The sequence below is a fragment of the Acanthochromis polyacanthus genome, chromosome 10 (assembly GCF_021347895.1).
Source record: "Acanthochromis polyacanthus isolate Apoly-LR-REF ecotype Palm Island chromosome 10, KAUST_Apoly_ChrSc, whole genome shotgun sequence".
Lineage (NCBI taxonomy): Eukaryota > Metazoa > Chordata > Actinopteri > Pomacentridae > Acanthochromis > Acanthochromis polyacanthus.
Genome location: NC_067122.1, coordinates 24225914 through 24236057, shown reverse-complemented (window position 1 = coordinate 24236057; position 10144 = coordinate 24225914).

Here is a 10144-nt window from a genome sequence, read left to right as displayed (position 1 = left end):
CTGGGATCTTTCTGCATGGAGTTTGCATGTTCTCCCTGTGGATGCGTGGGTTTCCTCCGGGCACTCCGGCTTCCTCCCACAGTCCAAAAATATGCTGAGGTTAATTGGTTACTCTAAATTGCCCGTAGGTGTGAATGTGAGTGTGATTGTTTGTCTCTATATGTAGCCCTGCGACAGACTGGCGACCTGTCCAGGGTGTCCCCTGCCTTCGCCCGAGTCAGCTGGGATAGGCTCCAGCACCCCCCGCGACCCTAGTGAGGATAAAGCGGTGTATAGAGAATGGATGGATGGATGATTTACACTGCTGAGAAGAGGGGTCATCCCAGTAGTTGTATTTTTTAAAGATTCAATACATTTTATTTATCATACAGTATGTGCAATGCAATGAAATGCACATCCTGAAAGTGACTGTTCTCAAGCCTTTGCAATAACAAGACACTAGCATAAGGCCAAATCTTGAGAAAAACAATAGAAAATTAGAAAGATATTTCTATAATTTTACTGTTTTATGGTTACTACAAAGTAGTACTGTTGATGTTTTCAAAGGTTTCTGTTAGTATTCAGCTGCATTCCTTTTCTGTTTATTTTTTTGAAACCCTGCAAACATTCCAACTCAAAAAAAATATGCAATTCTCACTTAAGCTTCTGCAGCTTAGTGAAGCAACAAAGGAGCTGTGCACTGCTTGCACAGAACCTTCACATAACTTCTCTGATAAGTATTGACTCTTGCTAAATAACTGTGAACACATAAACTTGTAGCAACACATGGCAGAGCTTCATTCTTGTTGAAATCCTGTTGTTGAGACTCTCTATCACACCTGACTGCTCTATCTCGTCCCATATGAGCAAACGGAAACATCTGGAGTCTTATGAAAAGGAAAAGCTCCGAGGACAAAGCAAACGGCAGAACATACCCTCCTCCACACAGACATGCTCGCTCATACACGAGTAAAGCAAGCCCGAGGTCATTAAAAGGTAAAACCCTCCCAGTCTGAAAGAATGTACACATCACAACACATCGTCGTCACTGCACAACGAGAAAGTTTGCTGCTGCACCCACATTAAACTGATGATCAGTGCTCACAACAAAAGTGAAATCATTTTAAAAAAGAATCACTTCAGAGGAGATAAAATACTGCATGACTACTCCGACAGCATTATGCAAGGGCAGAGAGTCTGAATGACACTGCTCTCATTTTGAGCAAGCTATTGAGAAACAAATGTTGTTCAAGGTTCAAACAGCGGCAAACAGGAGGGAAGAGTGCTTTGTCTTGTAAGTGCACTACAATCAGAATTCAGCACCGGTCATATGAGGAGTTGGTCTGCTCATTGTCCCGTATACAAAGGAGCGATGCAGAATATGCTGTCTGTCTAGAGTGTACAGGTGGAAGATGTGTCTGATTCACATCACTTTGTTCACTTCTTTCAAACTCACTCACAACACTGTCCATTCACTTATTTTCCTGATCTAAGTAGATGCATCACCTTTAAAATCATGCTAAAATGCAATAGCCTGAGCTTATTCTGCCTCTCTTCAGTTCAGCTGTAGACAAGTCTGTGAAGATCAGTACAAAAATGAATCTGTACAAGTACTGCACATAACAGCAAGAGCTGAGGAGCCTGTTATTTGTGACACAGTTTTCAGAATATCATTTTTTCTTTGGCTTTTAAGTCTCTTAAAGCAAAGTACTGTGAATCACAGCGGATCCGACAACGGTGATTTTATTCATCAGTGAGGATCTCAGCTGCTAGAAATTCAAGGTACAACTGTGATTCAATATAGCAGTATATTAGCAGAATAGCGAACACATATCACCTGAGAGTAAAAATGTATTTTAATGATTGCGTAGTCATATCAGAGCATACCCATGCAGGGAAGTGGAAGAAAAGGCTCAATATTCTCTCAGTTCTGTCTTGAATTTCCCCAAGTGGATGAATAAAGCATCTATCTATCTATCTATCTATCTATCTATCTATCTATCTATCTATCTATCTATCTATCTATCTATCTATCTATCTATCCATCCATCCATCCATCTATCTATCCATCTATCCATCTATCCATCTATCTATCTATCTATCCATCTATCTATCTATCTATCTATCTATCTATCTATCTATCTATCTATCTATCTATCTATCTATCTATCTATCTATCTATCTATCTATCTAACAATTCTTGCGATATTGTGAGCTTAAAACAGTCATTGTATCTTTCGTGTAGCAAGACAAGAAACACTGAAAGACACCATTTGAACATTTGAACACACTGGGTGTCCTTTAACACCATTTTCAACGCACATGGTAGTCTGATAGGCCCATAAAAGTGCCTGAATGTCAGAAATAGATGATGTGAGTCCACAGCCAGATGTTCTCTGCTGGTGATAAGAAGTCTGTCTTGTAACATGTTGTTAATGTTGCTAAAGGATGTATTTTAACCGAAACCAAGATCTTGTCCTTACCATAAATAAGTACTTTCGGTGTCTGAACTGAACAGAACAGCAAGCTAAATGAGACTTGAGCCACAAAATGAAGTGAGACTAGTAACAATGGTCAAACAAGGGACAAAAACCTCCTGTCTGAAAGTTCTGTGACTTATGCCTCCTCCTTTTCAAGGTCTCTTAACCTGGAGAAGTTCCTATCTATCCGTCACATTTGCAGGAACCAAATTAACAGCCCTCTAATCAGCCCTTTCAGCTTTTCTTTCCTATTGCACTGTAGGACCACAAGGACAACTCTGAGCGCACCACAACAACAAGAAGTAGTAGCTGTTGTACACAACTCCAGATCTATGACCATAAAGGAAATAGAAAAGTAAAGGTTGGTTACGGTAGCCTTGATGGGAAATTGAACATTGTTGATGGTGATATTTGAACGGAGACTGCTACTTGAGGACGTTCAACACTTGAACTTGTTTTATGGCTCCAGGTTGTTTTCTCCAGATTAGATCCTTGCTTGTGTTGTATCTATTCTCAGATGTATGTCGCTTTGGACAACAGCATGTGCTAAGTCAAACTGTAGAACTGTAGTATGGGCAGAAAAATTACACTTTTGCCCTTTCCAAATTTAACCAAGCAGAGTTAAGGCCCACACAGTAGTTTTTTTTAAGGCCACTCACAAGTACCTGCCCTTAAAAAAACTGAAAATGATGCCTAAAAAGGTTTTAATGGCTGTTTTCTTGCAGTCAGTACATACACAAAGGTTCAGCCACCTTAAAATGATCCGCAAGTTCTTGCAGTGGAAAACGATCTAAAGACAGAAGTGGCATCAAAGCGAAATGACACTTTCTGGGTATCTCTGAGATGCAAGCAGCTTTGACAAAGGACAGTATTTGATTCTCTGGGTATGAGAATTGGTTGGGCAGTTACATGTAAAATAAAATATGCATACGGACAGTAAAAAAAGAACTTCCTGCTAATACATAATAAGATGTGGACTGTTAATTTGTGTGGCTTCAGTTCTTAGCAAACTGTTATAAATATGATTCACAACAAACGCAGTTAATTAAGACTTTATACGTGCCCAGCTATAGGGGTAGCAGTAGGGGGTAACCATCTTGGATTAATGCCTGGAAAAGTTTTTAGTGTTTCAGTGAGCGAGCTCTAGTCTACTTTCCATTCTGCCAACAGTGTTTGAATGCAACATAAGTCCTGGAGCCAAAACCTGATTTGGCTGAAACCGCTACCTTGAAAAACAAAATGTTCAGAAATCCACCTGGCTACTTCTAAATTACTTGTTACACTAATTACATATTTCAAGTGATTCATCCAAATATAAAAATGGCATCATTTTTAATTTGTTAACAATTTCTTGGTGAACAAAAACCCAAAGGGGAAACTCAAAAAACACCAACTTTTATTTTTAGATTTCAGTTTTTCCATCCTGCTCGACAGCAGATAAAGTAATGTATAGAAAATGGACATCATTTATACTTGTTTTAACCTGTAGAGGGATGTTAGAGCCTGTCTTTGCTGGTGTAAGGTGAAAGACAGGGTACAACATGAAGAGATCACTAGCTAAAACACAAAGAGATGTACAACCATGCACACTAAAACCTACAGCAAATTTAGAATCACCAGTTCACCTGCCGTGCATGTCTTTCAACTCTTGGAAGAAGCAGGCATTGGAGGAACATGCAAACTCCAAACATAAATGCTCTACAAGAACTCAGAACCTCTTATTTATGTGCACTGCACCGTCATTTCATCCCTTTTTTTTAAATAGTTTTCTGCAGGAATAAAACAAACAAACCGGCAAATTAATAATGCACAAGGTAGTGAATTTCGTCAGCTGTGATTTTGACCTCTGGCAAACCTCTACCAAGATAACCTAGAAAGATGCTAGTTGTTTCATCTTGTTTCTGTGCTTGATGCTAAGCTAAGCTAATCTATCACCTCCTATCTCCAGCTCATTACTTCACATACAGACATGAGTGATTCAAGGGTGCTTCAAAAAGCTGTCGATGCCCTCCAGACACAAGGCGTAGCTCCCATTTTGGTGCAGAACTGTATACTACAATGCTTTATACTACTGTCCACAAAAAACTCACATGTTTGTCAGCATTTCTTTGCAAGGAGAAAAGGACTGGGAACTAGTGTCCTGGCAGAAGCACCCAAATGTGGCTTTGAATCGTTGCCTCATGCACCTTACTCACCTATTCTGACTTCTGCTTCACAAACTGAAATCTCACTTGCTTTGACACCATTTTCAGAGCGATGATGATGCCATGGACGCTGTTGAGGAGAATCTGGAGGCTCGAGATGTCACTTTCCTCGCAAGGGGATAGTGAAGCTTGAACATCTGTGGAACAAGTGCATTGAAGTTAAAGGAGATGATGCTGAAAAATAATGCAAGAACCTTTCTCCTGTGATGTTTCCTTTTTGAAGCAGCCATATATGTCTGTATGTTCTCATTGAACTCGTGGCAAAAAGGCAGAAAAGTGAAGTCCTCAGAATACTGAAGTGTTTCTTGGAACTACCACTTGACAGTTCTGATTATGTGCATGCCTGTGTCATGCAGGCAATCTATATGTTTGATGGGGGCCTCAGAGTAAGAGCATGTCATTGAATGCAGCACCAAGTGTTTATGGTTGCCTGTCACTTAAATGCCATGTTGACTCAGTTTATTTATATCTTGATCATTCCATGCATGTGTGTGACACACAGAGAGAGGGAGTGAGAGCTACCATGATGACAGCCAATTAATTCAGCTCTTGGGGACTCAGCGAGGAGAAACAGTGACTCGCGGGCTGCATTAGTCATGCAGTATGGCAGCACTGGCATCAGGAAGCTCTCATACACTTTAAAGGTGACTCTGTGTATGTGTGTGCGTGCCCACATTTGTTGTTTGCCTCTTCTGCTATCCTGTCATCCCTCCCTCACCCATGGGGGCCCAGCATGAAACAGCCTCATGACTTAAGGATACCGGCGGCGGCGTTGAGTGCAGCACTGAGAAGCTGAGTGTCAAACTTCCAACAAAGCATTTAACAAGCACAACAGTGCACAGTGCTAACAGCTCGTTCAAAGACTATGGCAGAGTTTACCCCCTACAAGCACACAAACAAACAGCTTTATTATAGTTGATGTAATGCGGAGTCCAAAGGGATGGGAGACAATTTATTTATTTTTTTACGAAAAAAGAAGTGCTCTGCAGAAATCAACAGTGCAGTCATTTTCTGATCACCGTGAAGTGGGTCGCAGAGCCGTGCATGAGTATTTAAAGGTTCAACGATGCGCTCTCTGTTATTGAATATGTCCAGAATTGCAGAGCAGCAAGGACATTCAATGGAGAAATTTACGCTGAGGCAACATGCACTCAGGTGTGTAAATGTGAAGGACACACACACACACACACACACAGATTACTCCTCTCATTGAATACATTTTCATTATCCATCAGTGCTGACCATGAAGAGCCTGTGTAGCTGCTTGAAAAGTTCTATTTTAATGCCACAAAAGGTTATATATTTGCCATCCAGATAATTCTGCAGGCCTCAGAGAGAAATAGCCACCCAGCTGTGTGACAGTAACCCAGTTAGATTTTTTTTTAATTCAGAAAACTTTCTACAAAGGTGTTTTAAATCTCTGATAGATGGGATGTTTTCTTTCAGTTTCTAGAATGTTCTTCTTAAAGTTAGCATGACAAAATATGTTCTAAAAATATGTGTCTGTTATGATCATATTTTCTCCAAACCAGAAGTTGCATGGAGAACTTTCTCCCTTTGTCATCATGGAACATTGTGAGTGTGTCTCATAGAAGAACATTGCATGTGTTCCCTCAACAGCAAATCACAAAACATCCCCAGAATATCGCAGAATGTTTCATTTTTGTTGCTATATATCAGTATGGGAACTTCTGCCATCTGAGGTCTGGTTCACATCTGTCCCTTTCATTTTGTGAATGTTTTATAGAAGAACTTTCTATAACTTGTTTCCTCAAGAAAATCCATAAAACATCCTCAGAAAACTGCAGGATGAATGTTCTACTTTTGTTTTATGAATGTTGCATTGAAAACATCCTTACTTTGCTTCATTGTAAAAACGTTTTATAGAAGGACGTTCTGCAATGTGAACTAGCTCAGAATATGGCAGGAATCACATTACAGTAACATCTTTAAAGAATGTTTCATCTGAGGACATTTTGAAAACATCATCAAAAATGTTGCATTGGGAATGTATTTCCTTTGCTATTAAAAGCTATGTGACAATTGGCCTATGTTTGTCTGTTTGTGCACAACATCCCACAATAACGGATTTGAATGAAATTTTCAGGGAAGGTCTGAAATGGCAAAAGTACCAAGTCACTGAATTCTGGTAGTGATGTGGCTTATAGTCTGGATGCATGAATTTGTTAAAATTTTGTGAAACATTGCAAGTTAGCAGCACAGCATCACTGTAACTATGACAACAAGTGAACACTACGTCAGCTGCCTGCTGACGATCACATGGTGGCGATCCTACTATACAAATTGACTGCTGTGGACTTATCGGGACTTATCTGTTGGAAATGATAAAAAGAACAATAGAATAAATTGTAGGGGTGTTTCCGAGTCCCATCAATTCCCTCAATTTGTTTGTAGGTACATCTATTTTAAATGACCACATTCTATAGTGCCGTGATTTCTGCCACAAATTTTTTTTCAAGATTTCAGCCGTCAGAATTGATACAGCAACTGAGCAGCTAGTGGAGTACTGCGCTTTCTGAGTGCTTTTCTTGTTAGCATTGTGGAAATGTTTTACAGAAGAACATTCTATAATATATTTACTCAACAACATCCCCAAAAGTTCTTAAATATATCACATTACAGGAACATTTGTTAAAAAGCATCTCAGGTCTCAATCACATTTTGAAAACAATTTCTGAATGTTGCAATGAGAGCATCCTGAACTTACCGTCATTTTGGAAACATTTTCTTAAAGAACAATCTTTAATGTGTTTCCTCAGAATATCTGCAAAGTTCCTCAGAACATTGCAGTCAGAACGTTCCACTTTTGTTAATATATGACATTAGAAGAATTTCTTATGAAGAACATTCTGTCATTCTAGGCCTTGATAACATTTGGAAAACAGTCTCGGAATATTAGCTTCGGAACATCATCTCTGTTCCTGACAACAGCCTCTAAATGTTAACATCAAAACATGACATTGCCTTCACAGGAACATTGTTGAAAGATGAAACTATTCTTAAAGTGTTTTTTAAACATTTGATTACAGTGTTTCCTTTAATAAAAATTATACAACTTCTGGGTAATGTCATCCATGGTGTAGGTACATCCCGGGTGCTTTTTGTCTCCAAACAGGTATAAATACCTCCTCGTCAAAACGAAAGAGATTTGTTCAAATGTTTAGGTAATGTGTTAAAGATGGTCAAGCTCACTTTACCTTACTTGCTGTATAATTAAATCACATAATACATGGTGGTAAATTAGATGTATTTAAGTGTTACTTAAGCGTGATATGAAGCCGGAGGAAGTGAAGCTGGATGTGTTTACTGTCTTGCTGTGAATTCATTAATTAAAGATATTGTGAAGAGAAACTGCACACTTATCTGCCAGAGAACGGCACTTAATAAGAATTCAGGGTTACAAAAATAAGGTCACTTCATAAATGGTTTATGAATGGTGACTTATTACTTTATTAATGTTTTATATGTGTATTAAACCCTGTAAGGACAATGTTTGGGTAGCACAGGTTGCAAAAAAAAAAAACCAACTCATTCAGCCAGGTATTGTCCTAATAATAAGAATTTATTTAGCATATTTTTAAAACAAAGTTTCAAGGAGCTGTGCAAAGCAGACGTTCAAGCAACGAGGACAAAACCAAGCAGACAAAACACCAAATATATAAAGTACAAAGTCAAATAAATACAATGCAAAGGATAAAAATCAAGCTGGCTGACATAGCAGCATATATGAAGAATAAATTACAATAGAAAAGAGCAAAATTAAATAAAGTCTTGTGATAAAAGAAAGCCTTAAACGTTTTTTAAAAAGAAGGTGCAGAGTTAGAAGGTTATTGGTGGAGGAGCTCAGGCAGCAACCAGGTTTATAAAGAGCGAAAAGAAAGTTTATCGACAAAAACACGCAACACAATCTTAAATATATTCTAAAACTAACTGGTAACCAGAAACAACATCTACTGGACTGATTTAAAAGCTGAGCAGTTGCATTTTGGATTAATTTAAGCCTATGAATATTTCCTTCAGCGATATGGACTGAAGGACTTTAAAGTCTGGAGGTGATGAATGCATGAATGACCTTTTCTACAACTAAAAAAGAAAGAAAGGATCTAACCCGAGAGAACAGTCGACGCTGAATGAAGCAAAACTGTACAACCTTTGGCTCCATGGATGCCATTTTTGCTAGTGTGCACTTTTACAGAGTGAACTGAACGGCTGGATTTATTTTATTTAGACTTCTGCTAATTCATCAAGAGGATCGCCTTCCCATCAGACAGTTTAGGCACTTACCCTTTCGAAAACAGCTGCAGTGCATTTAAACTAAAATCAGTTTGTTGACTTTTACAATACGGATGGCTTATAAGAGCATTAGAGTACAGCAGCCAGTAAATTGACTGACTCATGCAGATGTTATGTCTTAGCTGATAGAAAAATGAATTAATAAAGACTCTTAAATAGCAGCTATTATGTCTGCAGTTCTGAATGTTATGAAGTCATTAATTAGGACTTCTTCCACCTTTTCCTGACTTTTCCTGAGCTGTAAAACGTTCTTCTCGCAACCACCTAGACAGTCAGTTAAAGACCAAGAGGCCAAAGCAGGTTATATAAGCGTAGGATTATACAGCCTCAAAGGTTGTTCTCATCAGCGTCTCATTACTGAGCCAAAAGTTATAAAACATGTATTAACTGTTAATAAAAGCAACATTTAAACCTTTTTATAATTTATACCTCATTAGCAGTGAGTAACAGTGAGTGTACTGTGAGGATTTTGAGGTTGGTGGTCTTTTAAAACTGCCTTCAACTTCAGGATCCTCTATTCTGCCGGTTGAAGGCAGCTAGTCTCCGTGAGAAACAAATGATGTGGAGGACCGGTAGGTGGCTGGTGTGCTGCTTCAGCCAGCACTCTGCTTACAAAGGGCCATTAGCCAAGGTCTGCAGCTGACAGATGAAGGCCCCCCGATGGTGCGGGATCACGCTGTGATTTGCAATCTTTATATTTAACCAGAGAGAGATTAATTATCACCAGCAAATTGACAGGTCCAGAGAGGTGAGGGAGGTTTCTGACTGACATTGCCATTCTTCACAGCGCCTCCTGCCAGAGGGCATCGCTCCTGACCTTGGGATGCCGGGCATGTTGGGCACCCTGCCTCCTTTCAACAACACCCCCTTGCTCTTTTTTCTTTAATAACCAGCCTTTGTTCTTTGCAGTGATGCCACTCACCCCTGGAAAAGCTTATAGCTCCACAATGGTTGTCAAAGTAAAGCAAGAATTCACTGTCAAGCAGAATTCTCTTATATATCTGATCTCGGACGCTTTATTGTAGACCTGTGTTCGAGCATGTGAGCGAGTGAGTGAGTGTGAGGGAAAACAAGCATTGCCCAAAGCGAGAAAACAAAAGAGCAATGGTTCCACTCTGTGTTTTCACTCTCCTACTTTACCGATGCCCTGCAGATGTCCTCGACTAC